The sequence below is a fragment of the Gymnoscopelus braueri genome, assembly GCF_963280865.1.
Source record: "Gymnoscopelus braueri genome assembly, chromosome: 11".
In the NCBI taxonomy this organism is placed as follows: Eukaryota; Metazoa; Chordata; class Actinopteri; order Myctophiformes; family Myctophidae; genus Gymnoscopelus; species Gymnoscopelus braueri.
The window spans coordinates 55038955-55055068 of NC_137613.1; the positions used below are offsets into that span (position 1 = coordinate 55038955).

The following is a 16114-nucleotide window of genomic DNA, read 5'->3' on the forward strand; positions in this document are numbered from 1 at the left end:
ACCCCTGGAAGAAACTGCAATCACTCAATGTTAATAGTATTTGTAGTAGATAACAGTAGAACAATTTAAAATTTGCACCCTATGGCCAGAAAAATAATGAAATATGTGTGTTTGACTAGGATTTGACTGGAACGCTGCAATACTACAATGACCATAATGCTTTGGTGCACTGCACCTCCTTGTGGGGGAGTGGAGGCTGCCTGTGGGTGTGATCTTCAATGACAACACACAACATGTGTGCCAGTGTTCAGTGTTGCCATGTCTGCTTATTATAAGCGGCTTCTTTCTAAAATGTAGTTGATATTTGGGCTTGTATCCTTCCAAATGTTTTGATTGTTGTTTAAACCAGTAGTTCTCAAACATGTTCATGTATTTTTCCACGGACCCCCATCTGAAATTATAATTTGTGCCAAATATGTGTTCACTTTTTTCCCCTCAAGATTTTTTGGAAAATAGCAGATCTACAAGCTCACAATGGGTAACATCGCAACGTGTTGTGAGCTTGTAGATCAGCATTTTTCAAATATATAATATCCCATGTCTAGGTTTAAAGTGCTCTTGGCTTAGTTATCTTCTTTTGGGCTTGTTTTCATAGACCTGGTTTCTTATTTCTTTCACAATATCTGGCAACACTGGAAGTCAAAAGCGTCCATCTCATCCTTCATGTTCAAGGATTCGTTAGTGATGTCACATCACTGACAAATCCTTGGTATCTTTAGCCGTTCTACTTCCGTGTAGTAGCGACATAACTGTCGAATCCTTGATATTATGATCCTAGCCTTTCACAGTGTTTGTTTACCGTCGCGTCGCTCCACGTTGTATTTGGATTCTTTCACGCTTGCGCTTATGAAACACTACACAGGATTATTATTTCATGTCAACATTCAAGTACAACTATCAGAAGATAACTCAGGTAAAGTAATGCCTCACTCTGCAAGGGGGGTTGCCCGCTGGCCGCAGCTAATGGGAGTGGCCGAATGGGGAAAGAAGGTTGAACAAAGTGTTACAGGGGCTGTCTTTGGAGCTGGTCTGACTGAGACGCGCCGAGACATGTAGTGCGGAAAGGAATGAGACCTAGCTCTCGTGACGTAAATAACGTCACGAAGATTACGCGAAGATTACTAGATATCTAAAAACACAGATTTTACACACAAAAAAAAACAGGATCTTGTTTCTTGAGTCCTAAACTTCATTAAAAGACCGAAAACTTCTTCCAGGGGTGAAATGCTCCTTTAAGCCTCAGTCTCTCTCCAGTCCCTTGCCATATTGTTTTGTGTTTCCAAGCTTTCAAGCATTGTTCAAAGCCAAGTTTCAAAGTCAAGTTTTTTGCCCTTACTGATCTCTGTTTTGTTTTCTAGACTCCTTTTTTTGCCCAGCCATTGCCGGTACCTCTGCCTTCGCTGACTTCCCCCTTGCTTACCACAGTTTAGATTTTGCCTGCTTGCCTGTTCGGACGTTTTGTGAATACAACCTGTTTTTTCTCTGAGTCCTTTACACGTGTGCCTGACAGTTGTACCGTAGACTTAACTTAAACTGCCATTTACTAAACTAATTAGTAAATGATAAACAAATGAAAATGGAAAAAAAAAACATGGCGTGCCTTCCATGTGGATCTCTGCCGTCATGGTTATGATGTTATATTGATAACGTCACTCTTGCCCAAATATGGAGGGGCAGCAGCCTGCACACATCGGTGTTGCTAGGCATGCATGGCAACCGATTGTGTTGTGAGTGAGGTCAGACCAGAACTCTGCTCAGCATATATGAGGTGTGAAGTTACTTTAGACTCCTCTGCTTCCACTAAGACCAGAAGAGGGTGTGTTCATGTATACTGTTGTAAGAGAAAGGGATAGAGAACTTTGATAGACAGAGAATACAGGGAGATAGACAGAGGGGACATTCCAGCCTCAACAGAACCTACAACGACGTCGCCATCACAGTTCATGTATAAGACCAGCTCTGAACATGAACCGCCACTCCTGGAACGACAGTGTGACAAGTTTCAGTAAATGAAGTTACCTGAAGATTCATGATCTTATCCGCAATGGAGAAACACCTTTCCACTGTGAACAGTGTGACAAGAGTTTCAGTTGCTCAGGCAGTCTGAACATACACCAGCGTATCCACACCGGAGAAGAACCTTTCTACTGTAAACGGTGTGAGAAGAGTTTCAGTAGGTTAGACACTCTGAAGACACATTTACGTATACACACAGGAGAAGAAACTTTCTACTGTAAACAGTGTAACAAGAGTTTCAGTCAGTTAAGTCATCTGAGGACACACCAGAGTATCCACATCGGAGACAAACATTCTACTGTGTGACAATAGTTTCAGTAGGTTAGTTATATATTCTTGAGACACACCAGCATTTGTGAAACGTGTATGATCCATAATGATCTCGCAGAGCTTTCCAGTCCACGCTGTAGGCTACTATAACCAAATCAGGCTGCTACTGCATGCTTACAGGAAGTGAGGAGCAATGGGGTAACCATAATGCTTCATTTATGATTGTGCCGCACGCTGAAAACAGATAAACAACACTCGTGGCTGCAATGCATTGTGAGCTTGTAGAGAGCTTGTAGATCTGCTTTTTTCGGTATGACCATACATTGAAGTAGATCGATCTCAATGGTAGTGTAGGTGTGGCAGTCAATACCCATCAATGGGACCACCTGAAAGTTTTTTTTTGTCTCCCCTCCAAATTAATTAAAGGGATTGTAGGCAACATTAAGCCTAAATTTTAAGAATATTTATATATATATATTGCATTTTTTCCCCTCTATCAGCCACTATATAATGATGCTGGGGTGTTTTCCTGCATTGAAACAGTGTCCTCTTTCTGAAATCCGTATTTTCCCTACTATTTATGTTTTGACATCCGGTTATCCGGGACGTAAATGAAACGCACGCATGTGCGCGTCCTTGCCCGTGTGAACTGTTCGGGTGAAACCGAATGGGGCCGAGTGCAGCCGACAAAAATGGAACGAGCCGCCATTGTTTTCTGTATAGGCAGTTTATACTTCTTACTTTCGGTTTTAAAACGCTCTCAAACTTCTTTTTTGAGGCACGGAATTTACTTTTAAGATATCGTTTGGATAGAATTTAGTTGTTTAACTTCATATATGTAGTCAATTTATCATGAAAGAGCATATTTAAAAATAAAAATTCAGAGAACCGGCAGGGGGCGGGCAGTGACATGCATTCTATCCGAATAAAGCAACCTATTTTCGGCATGGCCCGTTTAGAAGTCCCCCCTGCGTCACCCCCTGGTGGTCGGGGAAATGAACTGCTGATGGGGAGTGGAGGTGCGGTGTTTGACAACAGTTTTCTTTTTTTTATCTCTGAACTTGCCTACAATCCCTTTAAACTAGATGTCAGAGCCGCTTTGCGGCCCTCACATCTAGAATAGAATAGAATAGAATAGAATAGAATAGACTTTATTTGCCATTTGCACAAGTGCATAGGAAATTTTGGAGCTCAGCTCCCAGGGTCAGCATTTAAAAAGAAGACAAATACAAATACAGAGAAAACATACAGTCCATCCTATAATCCTACATATATCCTACCACATTACCTAAGACAAATATCAAATATAATAAATAAGCACATCATAGTCTAAAAAAACAGTGCAAATAGTGGTGCAATTCATCTTATCATGATCATCTAGGCCCGATCTGAGGTTGGTCCAGACAGCACTGGCCTAGTCACTCTGCACAAACGTCATGCGAAGTCCGGCCCCTCTGGCCTCTCCTCTCGGCTCCTCTCCTCCCTCCCCACTTTGCTTTGCGGCCCTAACCTCTAATCCCAACCTCCCAACTATAGACATATAAAGGTAGACGCCTCCTTCGGCTCTGAGGCGTGCGTATCTTGGCCGTGCTTCCACTTCCTTCCGCTTCAGCAGGGCAAGCTGGAAACCTCCGTGTGCGTCACAGAAGGGGGCGTTCGGTAGGCCAATCAGAGGTAGGTGGGGCGGGTCTTTTCTTAAGAGGCAGCCGCGCAGCAACTAGTCAGTTAGACGCGCTGTGATTGGCCAGTAGTCAACGCACTGTGATTGGCCAGTAGTCAAGTAGCCCTGCGGAAGAGCCTTGTATTGAGATATCAGTCGCTCCAATGAACCTCGCTCCAACCAACCTCGGTCATGTGATAAAGAGGTCAGACTTCCTGTATCTGGTTGCTATGGCAACCTGCCAGATCAGGCTGAGGGTCTGATAGGCAAATCACAGAATCAATCAAGCCGACAGTCTGATCACTGATCGAGGTGGGGTAAGATGCCTAAATCATAGCCATAGCTCTGATCAACAGTCTCTGGCGGGACTTGGAGGCATGTGGAGTGATCCTGTGCTTGCGAATCCCGGACAAACTTTCGGAGCTTTTGTCAATTATAGTAGTGTAGTAGTGTGTGTGTGTATATATATATATATATATATATATATATATATATAAGATAAGATAGTTTATCCGAAATAATCTCGCGTTCCAATCTTCAATCAATTGCAATCAGTCCACGGGTGATTGGTTGGGCAGTCGTCATCATAGATGTATAAGGAGATAACGCTAGCTGCAGAATCCGACCCACGCTGACTTCATTTGGGAGAAAAATAAAGCGGTAGAAACAAAAACGAGCACACCACTCGGTGTGCTCGTTTTTGTACCAGAAGGACCAGAGAGACTTCGGTACCAGAAGGACTTCGGAGTCCACTGAATGAACTCCGAAGTCCTTCTGGTACTTTTGAGTGGTGCCAACCACTCCTAGTTTTGACCGTGTGTGTTTGTCCGTCCGTCCGTCCGTCCGTCCGTCCGTCCGTCCGTCCGTCCGTGCCCAGCCTCAACAGCTGCAGCTGATTGCAACACAAAGATGCAACCAGTTACACTAATTCAACACTAATTATACACATTACAAACCAGGCTTAACATCTCAGCATGCAGAGTCTGCCTCACTGCTTGCACGTTGTTGCCTCGTCCCCTGGTGGACCGGAGGTCCAAAGGGAGACCAAAGGATGTTTGTCTGTGGGGCCAGAACAACCAATCACATCACTAATACAGGGTCATGTGAGGGGTTTGATCAGGGGCGTGGCTGTGTCTAGGGCTGTCACGATTACTAATTTCAAATAACTGAAATATACATTACTGACATTTAGATACAAATAGCATAAATAGCTGATCTACAACCTTACAACGTGTCACTTGTAGATCAGCTATTATTGTTTTATGTGTGAATTTTATTCCACATGGAAACGATGACAAAATAATTCGAGATTATCTCAAATAAATGCGATTAGACGATCATGTAACAATTGTGACAGGCCTAGCTGTGTCTGTAAATAGCAGGGTGAAGCTCCTCCCCAAGCGATTGTTACTGGATGCTTACCTACATAGGATAATAATAGTACCGTCCAGAGGGGTGACATGAGCTTGTGCTATGCACCCTAGAGCAAAAAGGTATGCACAGAACCATATATACGTATATGGTTTCTGAGTCTTTGAGTGACAACAATGACAGTGAGATCAGGTCATTGCAATGCAATGGTTGTGCCTTCTCTGGTAGGCTACTCTGGTAGCACTGTGACTGTCCCCAAACGATATTTTGCGGCCGCTAAACCTGCTATTCATTATGCCGACTCCATGATGGGCACTGGATGGAAAGTGGACGACAGGGGCAATTCTGCAAATAGACCCCATGGCCAGTCAATTGGGATCAATATAAGAAGGAAAATGAGCCAAAGCATTCCCGTCTTGTGGGGCAAGTGATGTACTGATAGAAATTGGGCAGTGTCGCTTAAGCGAACATCCGTTGAAGTCGCCCAATATAAACTTTTGGGCGAGTCAGGAACAATGTTCTCCAGCTTGCTATTGTCTCATATATTACTACTGCGAAACCAGCGCTCCCCAAAACAACGGGTTTGGGGATCTATTGGGAATTGATTACATGAAACCTTGGTTCAGATGGAACGGCAGCTGAAAAGGAGATATGTATCTGACACGCCGTCACAGCACAGAACTCCATGACATGAATGCCAGCATGGATGGCTGGCTTCAGGGTTAAAGAAAAGCACAACTTCTTGTTGTATTTGAGAATAGCCATTATGGGTTTTAGAGAGATGCCAAAGTAACAGTAACAGACTGTTTTGAGTACCACACTCGCACGCTTTTGCGCACAGCATTTTTGCACTTGTAGTTTCTGCGTATGCCGGTTCGCTTGAACGCGGCAATTTCCCACTAGCCTCCATATCATCAAGTTATTCAACAATAAATCTGCTTTTTAGGAGTCATTGAAATATTGGAATGCCATTATCAATAACGTTATTATGTAGATAAGTTGTATTACTTAATCAAATATAAAACTGATTTCATCAGTATCATGCAGTCCTAATGCACATGTAGGCCTATTGCCTAGTACATGTATTCGCCGCAGGCTGAAAACCCACCTCTTCAGGAAACGCTACCCTTCCTCTTTGCCTTGCCTACTTGTTGTTAACTAGTTGTACGAGCTCTTGTTTTATTGGATCTTGTTTATTCGATACTCTTATTTGTTTTAGCTCTTGCTCATTTGATTTTCCTATTTGTCTCATCTGTTTAAGAAAGTAGGTAGCTGATATATTGCACTTTTACCTTAGCGCTAGGTATACTCTTAAGCCCTATTCGCACTGGATTAGTATTATGTAGGGACTTCAGATGATTTGTAATAATTACGGGGGGGCGTCTGTTTTTTAATCCTGTGCGAATCGACCATGTCCGTGATTTGTAAAGTAATTATTACAGGCCAAATTACCTACCATATTTCAGCGAACACAGTGGTCCTATGATCATTTTAGTCCCGTGCGAATCGACATCTCAGTAATTTACCTCTGGTTTTAACGCTGGTTGCTTGTTTCTCTCACAGAACCTGGCGTGTGCCAGATTTTGGGAGAGAAACAAGCAACCAGCGTCATGTCGTTCTGCACGAACGGTAGCTCATGCGGGGCATTCAGCGCATGTTTGAGTATCATGAGACTCCACCATGAGTAGTAGTAGGAAAAAAACTAACTTTACATCGGTTAATATAGACACTTTTCACTCTTACACACGTCTCCCATTATGCCGCTGCAAGGGGTCTGCAGAATGGACAACAGGGGCAGATCTGGAAATATTCAACGTTCCTTTGTATGTTGGTGAGTGATTAGCGACACATCAAACATACAACCGAAAATGACCGGCAGTCTCCTTTAACTTTGCGTGGTGGCCCATGCTTAAAAAGAACAGATCTACAAGCTATCATCCTGTACCACCGCAGTGTTGATAGCTTGTAAATCTGTTGTTTTTTGTCGGATTAAAATATTTTTTATTGAACAATACGGAATATACGGGTACTTAGACCCGAGCGTTGTTACATCCGTGGCCGTGGGACCAGCACTTTAAATTTGAAATCTGAACATTTATGTAGAAATTGAGATGGAAAAATAGAGAAATTTCAAAAACCAGGAACAAGTTGCGCCATGACTGTCGATATGACAAGTCATGTTTCAGTGCTAGACAGTGTCCAATCTGGGAACCCAAATCCAACTGAAAATGAAAAACAGCGACCTCTGCTGTTTGTTCTATGTCTGTTGGCTCTGGGCGGAAGAAAAAGTAACACCAGTGCGCAAGGAAACCGGGGTTTAGGTCTGCCTTCAGCTTTCACTTCCGGTGGGTGCAACTATGTTTTCATTCCCACTAACAATATTTCTACACGGAACACTAACACCACTTCTCCCAGAGAACATGGATCGTTTTGGTTATAAGCCCACTTGTTTCTATGATGAAAGAGTAAGTAAAAATGTGAATATCTTTCCGTGGTTTTGTCTGCTCCGCGGACGCTATTGTTAAATTAGTTTGGGTTTGTTTCGAGGGGGAAAGATCGACGGACATGTGAATCCCGCCCACTACATTTGATTGGGTAAAGCGCGGCCTGCTTCCTGATCTGAATGCGCACACGTTATGACGAACCTCCCCGACAGATTCCAACGCAGTGCAGAATCTGTTCTTGAGAGATTAGACAGTGTCAAACACAACCACAGCGCAGCTCACAGACCGATACAGGGAGAGGAGAGAGGGGGAAAAAATGAGAAAAAAACGAAAGATCAATAGTGTCTTCTTATATGAGTTACACAACCTAAATTAATGATACAGCTACACAAGTAGTGGTTTATTATATTTTTCATATTGTTCTTCAATGAACACACAAACTCGAAATACGGCGAAGAGCAACACGTTTTAAGTTTGAATTTGAATCCTGAAAAGTAACAGTTTTGGACATGCCTTTTTAATACCTCAAAAAAGAAAAGATAAGAAAAAATACCATTATTCAAATTACATCAAATGCAATCAATAAACTATACATAAAACTAAACTAAATAAAACTGGTGAAACATTGGCCAAATTGTCAAATAATATAAGAAAGAGACAAAAAATAAAAGAAATAGCCGATCTACAATTGTGAGCTTGTAGATCGGCTATTTTCACAATATTTATCTGTGGAACAGAGTCAAACTAAATGTAATGCCTCAATTCCAAGTGGTTGCCAGGATGGGGGGGGTCAGAACCCCTGGTCGAATAGCCCTGCCGCCCGGGCCAGCAGAACGCACACAGCACTTGCCCGCTGGGGCCAGTGAAAATATTGCCTTAAAAATGAATAAAACACGACATACCTATCCTGTACAACTTTACTACAGGTTGCATCCTTGCATCAAGCAGTCCACGTCCCTGGTCCATCTCTCTCTGTTCCTCTGACAACGTTGAATATGTTTTGGAGGCCATCTCTCTTGATACTGTAGACTTCTCTCTGTGGTGCTCTGTGGAAATCACCAGTAGAAATAACTTTTAGTTATCATTCAGCAACCTTACATACCACAAGATCACGGACAAGCTTCAACAATGCGGTAGTAGTTTTATGTTCAATTAAAATCACATTTTAAAAGGTAGGGTAAGTGATTTACTTTCATTAAAATAAGTGTTATAGAGTGTTTGTTCGGTCATAGGAGTCTCCCATGTCTCTACAGCTCTTTATTAAACTGAAAATGCATTTTCAGAGCTCTCTCCTGATTGGCTTAAATTTCGTCACTATACTAAAGAGCTGGAGAGACCCCTGTGACCGAACAAACACTCTGTAGCAATGATTATTATCAGAATATAGTACTTGAACCTTTTTAACAAAAACAAAAAACAAATATATCACTTACCCTACCTTTAATCTAATCAAACTGTTCCAGAGTGGCGTGATCTGGTGTAAAAAAAAAGAAGAAATAATATACGATTATTCACTATAATGAAGATGTCAAGTTGCAGCGCCAAGCCACAACTCTAGACTAGACCCTACTCTTTAAAGGTGCAGTACGTGATGTTTTGTTAAAGCATGTGTTAAATAACTTTATAATCTGATAGTAATAATTGCTACAGTGTTTTTGTTGTTCAGTAACTGGGGTCTTCCTGTCTTCCTGGCTCTTTAGTAAACAGCAAATGTATTTTCAGGGCTGGATACCAATTTCAACCAATCAAGAGAGATAACTCATAAGTAAAGTTGGAGGTGATGTCACAACGAAGTGAGCAGACACAATTGTAACACTATAAAATTAAAGCTGATACGTGGGTACTCTGCAATTCAGATATTGTCCTTCTAATGCGGGGTTCATTCATTGAAAACTCATACTCCTGTTTCTGGTGACTGATACTATCTTGCTACCTAATTGAAGCCCGGTCCTATGTCTGTACCCTACTAGATAAGAGCCAAGCAGTTGTCCAATTCTCTCCCAACTTGCTACAAAAATCGCTCATGGCTTTGGCTAGGCAACCATCTACTTTTCCACCTTCACATGTGTCTCCACTTCTAATAATCACAACATTTGTGCCATTTTCCCCCATATTGTAGCCTGTAGGCAGCGTGCATGCGCAAACAGGTTGACAGGTTGTATGTTTCCACTGAGACGATCGTACCCAGCGTTGCCAGAGTGAAACAAGCGACCAGGTCTATGAAAACGAGCCCAAAAGAAGCGACTAAATAAGCCCAAAATCGCATGTGGCGAGGGTCGATTCAAAAACTATTTTTCCCCGATTCAGTCCAGAACTATTTTTTTTAATCTATTTTTTTTTTTGGAGAATCGATTCTGAATCGTCCAACATGAGAATCGCGATTAGTATTCAGTGGCTCAGGGGTAGAGGGGTAGAGTGGCCGGGCCGAGTGAACTGGAAAACCGCAAGGTTCCCAGTTCGATCCCGGGCTGGGGCGCACCCCTGGAGTTAGTGTCGAAGTGTCCTTGAGCAAGACGCTGAACCCCTAATTGCTCCCGATGAGCAGGTTGGTGCCTTGCATGGTTTCCTCCGCCATCGGTGTATGAATGTGTGTGTGAATGGGTTAATGGCACAATCAATGTAAAGCGCTTCGGATAGAAGCGCTATATAAATGCACCATTTACCATTTACTGTACCATTTATTCGAATCGTTTTTTCCCCCACACCCCTACCCTAGGATAATAGGATAATTCCTTTAACAGGTCCGTTCATGAAAGTCCTTACGGTCTTGTTTCCAATGAGGGCCTGTGAGCAATTAGGGGTTAAGAGTCTTGCTCAGGGACAAATTTCATTTCATCGACACATTTGCTGGCCTGGCCTGGAATCGTACCCGCCCCTAAACTTATTTCCAACCAATACAAGAATACAGGAAACTGCTGTTCCGCGGGGGGGGGGGGGGGGGAAGGGGCGAGCGTGTTTTGGGGCGAGTATTCCGGTTTCCTACACAAGCCGTCACCCTGGCCGGTAACCGGTCAGGTGGGCACCAAAACCATCTGGGCACTATGGATAACTGGGCACCAAAACCATCTGGACACTAGGGACATGTGGGCACTAGGGACACGTGGGCACTAGGGACACGTGGGCACCTGGTCAACTGGGCAATAGGGACATGTGGGCACCTGGTCAACTGGGCACTAGGGACAACTGGGCACCAAAATCATCTGGGCACTAGGGACATGAGGCCACCTGGACAAGTGGGCACTTAGGGGTGGAGACATCTGGGCACTAGGGAGTCGGGACATGTGGGCACTCTAGGGAGTATGGGCAGGCGGACAAACCACATTGTCAAGTTCATGTCACCATGATCAGCCATAACCATATAAGGACTTCCCGAAGCAGCTATGGCCAAATATGGACTGTGTTGTCTAACCTCAATGTGTCATCATGGCATCAGACCCTAACAAATCTGTCAGCATATATGGCCATAAACGGGACAACGACTGACAGATACAGAGATCTCCATATATGCCCATATAAGGGACAAGGAATGACAGATAGACAACTATGGCCTTATCAGTTGGATCAGTGGTGCAAAGTAGCTGTGAGGTGGATGTGAGGTGGATGTGAGGTGGATGTGAGATGAGAGGGGTAAGCTAGTTGATCAGACCAATACAAGAGAAGTGTCTCAAACTCAAAGAAACCCCTGCCCCCTGCCTATGGAACTCACTCCCACCTCACATCAAAGTTGCCCCGACCCTCGCCACGTTTAAAACCACACTCAAAACCCACCTTTACAGACTCGCATTCACTACCTAATTCTAATCCCCCTTTTCAACCTTTAATAGTCTCCGCCAAGCCGAAAGGCATGGCGGAGAGTAATGTTTTGCACCCTGTCCGTCCGTGTGTCCGTCGCCCCCTCCGTCTGTGATCAGCTAATCTCCAGCACCGTTGCCATGATCGCAGTGAAACTGTGCACACACACACACACACTCCCTGGATGCCAGAGCAGTACCTCTGCCCCAAATCTTTCACATGGGCCTGTTATAGCACCACAGATTTTTTGACAGTACTCCTACAGATTTTGTCCAAACATCACGCAAATCGATACACAGTATCTCTATAGCCATTAAACAAAACCTGTCTTTCAGATTTCTCATATTCCATCCTGATTGGCTAAGATTGGCTTCGAATGTTTGCAGGAGTGCTCCGTTTGGAACAAAATGCTTCAAATCATGAACCCAGCATTTGATTTCCGTGAAATTTTGCACGCACATCCCCACTAGGCCGGGTTTTTACCCATAACGGCACCGATCTGTGTAAAACTTTGTATGCGCACTCCCTAGAGGCCAAGGAAAAATCTTTGCCCTGCATTTTTCACGTCTGCCTTTTATAGCGCCACCAGGAGGCCGACTTATGTCAAACATTTTTAGGGGTATTACTCTTACTTTAATTTACTTTATTTGTTTATTTGGACAGGACAATGCATATTAATGGACATCACATGGACATAAATACACCGGATTTAGCAAAGATGCTAGTTTTAGAGATCATGTAGGGTCTTGTATATGACCCCAACCTGTTTGATTTTTTTTTATTATCAAAGCTAAAAAAAAATTGCCTCCGGAGGATGTTACAATGATGATATGAGTGAGACTTCCTGTCACACACTTTGAGCGCACTCTTGTAGAGCTGTTCAATGGGTTTGAGAATCGTCACGCCTGTGCAAGACCAGTTTGTAAAACAGTATTCAATGTGTGATAGGATCATACAGTGAAGATACGATCTGGCAGCACCGACTGTCAGGAAGGGTCTAATTTGTTTAACATTTTGAAGGTTGAATTTAATAGTATTTGTGACTTTCTTTACATGTTTTTTAAAAGTTAGGGTTGAGTCTAATATGACTCCGAGGTACTTGAACTCTGGGACAAGTTCAAGTTCCTCCCCACCCAGAAACATTCAACATGGCATTCAAGAGCAGACATGAGTCTATAAGCCAGTCTTGAATACTTGTCAGAGCTGAGGTTAAAATTATTGACACATCTGCATAGCTTTTACCATGGGCAAGCACAACAGCATCATCTGCATACATCTGGACATGTAGATTATTACATACTTCATACTCCTTCCGATTGTATCCAAATTTCACTCAAATCGGGACACATGATCTCTAATAGTCATGTGATCAAGACGGACCTGTATGTTTTTTCATATTCCATCCTGATTGGCTAAGATTGACATCTAAAGTTTGTAGGAGTGGCCCATATTGAAAAAAATGCCGCAAATCAAGAACGCAGCGTCCGATTGCGGTGAAACTTAGCACAAACATTCGCACTACATTGAGGAACAAATGCCACCCTTTCAACACTGGCTTATTATAGCGCCACCAGGAGGCCGATTTTTACAAAACTATTATTTCATTTCATCACGCAAATCGGTACACATTAACTCTATAAGTCAAGTGATCAAGACGGATCCGTTTCATTTTTCACATTCCATCCTGATTGGCGAATTCAGAACATTGCTGGCCCACACTAACCTACCTGACCTGGCGGAGACCTGTGCTCCGAGGAGCACTTTTAGTGGAGCAGATTGCTGAAACGATCTTTCACTTGGTGATACAAGCACCACATTTGGCACACAAGTGCTTCAGAACCTACTCTCTCAGAAAAGTACGTTATCCACTTGAAAAAAAACAAAATGGCCGCATGTTTCAAGATGGCCGCCATTTGAAGTGGTTTTAAACAGTGCTTGAACTATATTTTGATTGAATAATCCTATTTTGATGGTCTATACATCGAAATGTACGTTTTTGAGTATGAGATATCCAATTCTGCATTTAGAAAATCTAAATTATTGGATATTATGATGATACAAATACTGTGCTGTGCTGCGCTGCACTGCACTGTACTGTACAATACTGTATTATACTGTGCTGTACTGTACTGTACTGTACGGCACTGTAGGCACTGTACTATATTATACTGTACAGTACTGTACTGGACTGTACTGTATTATACTGCACTGGACTGGACTGTGCTGCACTTGGGTCATATGGAACCAAACCGTAACAGTTTGGTTCTTCTTTTAGTCCTCACATTTGCAGGCACACAACTGTGTACACTTAAGCATGAAGTGATAGCATTTGCATCGTCCTCGGGATTCAGTCTTTTAGCCACATTTTGTCAACTGCTCACAAGTCTGAACAATAGGTGGAAGGATTGTCCAGAGAACTTGCCAGACCTCTCCATCTTTTTGCCAGCCACAGTTGGCAGGGCTTTCAGTTTGCATTTTGCACACTGTTGCCTGACATGCAGTTTTCTTGCCTTTACCATGAAAAGCTGACACAACTGTCTTTCCACTGGCGTGGAAGGACAGCATGCCACTGGATTTCTCTGGGCCAACAATTACTACCATATCATGAATTGGCAAATCATTTCTAAGCCTGCACTGACTGCAACAACAACAAGAATATCTGTGTTGCATGCCTTAATCAACACAGACTTCATTTGTTTCTTGGCTGCATGGAGAGCATGTGTGAAGATGCTGGAGTCAGCTTCTTCGTGGTTGCAAGGACTTAAGCCTTCAAGGCTGATGAGTTTGTTTGAAAGAGGCCATCTGCCATCCAGGTAACTGAAGCCCCGTTACCCTTGGCTCGGCTCTCCCGCGCTGGCACATCCTGTCAATTCAGGTGCGGCTATCTAACTACAATACTACAACTAACTAAACTTGTAGTTGAGATATATACAGGGGCTTATTAGCATTTGCGACACTAAAGTATACTACAGTACAAACTACAGTGAGTACACCACTACAACAGTTAGTAAACTACAACTACAGCTAGTACACTACAAGCCGACACTGAACCCCATGCTGAGTCTCACAGCAGTGATGTCACCAGTGTGCCCTGGTTGTGCTTTGACATCACTCTTATAAAAAATTACAAACCAATAGAGCTTGACCACAGCATTTCAATGAATGATCATGGATGTTTCCCTTCAACTTAATGCAATATCTGTGATCAGACAGCTTCCGAAAATGCTCATTTTGAGTCACGTAATAACCGCCATCTTGAAAACTGGCGGCCATATTGGAATTCAATTGACACTATTGAGTTCTTCCAGTCAGAAAACATTCATTTTGATTTTTGGATCATTAATACATTTCTATTCATTCAAGTTCTACTTCAAAAACATTTATTTTGCATTTGATGAGGCGGCCATCTTGAAAACTGGCGGCCATCTTGGAGTTTCAGCTGGATTACGTACTTTTCTTAAATAGTACATCCTGGACATCATTTGTGCCAAATTTGGTGCTTGTATCACCAAGTGAAAGATTCTGATGGAATATTGATTTAATTTGCCCCACTATTTATCTAGTTTCTATATTTGAATGGTCCGATCGATCGGCCATGGACCGGCCCGATATCAATGAAAATAATTTGATCGGTCATTCCGATCAAAAGGTAAATTCACCGCTCCGATCATGACAAATATATGTCAAGGGTTTGATACCACTCCGGATCCAAAGTTTGTTATTATCTCGCTGCGCTGCTCTGCTGCACGCACGCAGGTTTGAAAATGTCCACAGTGTGGAACTTCTTTACAGTTTGTGAGACCGATGCGACACACGCTATCTGCAAAATATGCGAGGGCAAAGTACCTCGTGGGGGAAACAAGCCACATAGTTTCAACACCACAAATTTAATCCGGCACTTGAAGAAGGATCACAAAGAGGAGCATGGCGATTACCTTAATCGGACCGCAAAAAGCGAAAAAAGAAAAAGGCAGAGAAAACGTCAACCCGGGTGCTGCTGGTTTAGAGAGTACCCAGTCCTTTAACCTTAACGGTGCGTTTTAACAGCGGGCGATTCAGGATAGTATTTTCCGGAAGTGCATTATATGTCTATGAGAGCCGGCAACTACTGGCGATAGGGCGAAGTGGGCGGGGGGGCGATGAAAAGATGGATTTTCTTTATCTTTTGGACGATGTCGCCGGCGATCGCCCGAGAGTCGCCCGCTGTTAAAACGTACTGTAACGGTGAGAAGGCTAAGGGGATCGCGAGAAAGGTAATGGAATTCATAGGCCTGAACGACCAGCCAATACATGCATTAGTGAATGAATTAATAAATAAAAAAGTTTAATAAAATACAAAAAGTTTTTAAAAAAAATAATAATAATATTGCCCCACATGATCAAATCGGTGATCGTATCGGATGATCAGACTTAGGTGATCGGTGCTCGGTGATCGGTTCCAAAAAAACCCGATCGGACCATCTCTAGAAGATGAGTCAACAATAGTCATGATGTGTCTAAATCAGGGGTCTTCAACAAGGGGTCCGGGACCCCTAGGGGGTCCTCAGAGCTACTATAGGGG

At 43.0% G+C, this 16114-nt stretch overlaps 1 long non-coding RNA gene across 2 annotated transcripts in view; it reads right to left on the reverse strand.

Moving 5' to 3' along the window:
- LOC308094653 overlaps window positions 1-16114 on the reverse strand; it is a 55415-nt gene that overhangs the window by 8158 nt on the left and 31143 nt on the right. For both annotated transcript variants that reach the window (XR_013933973.1, XR_013933974.1), the window contains exon 2: window positions 8664-8807. This is a non-coding gene — a long non-coding RNA (uncharacterized lncRNA). The remainder of the gene's footprint in view (window positions 1-8663; window positions 8808-16114) is intronic.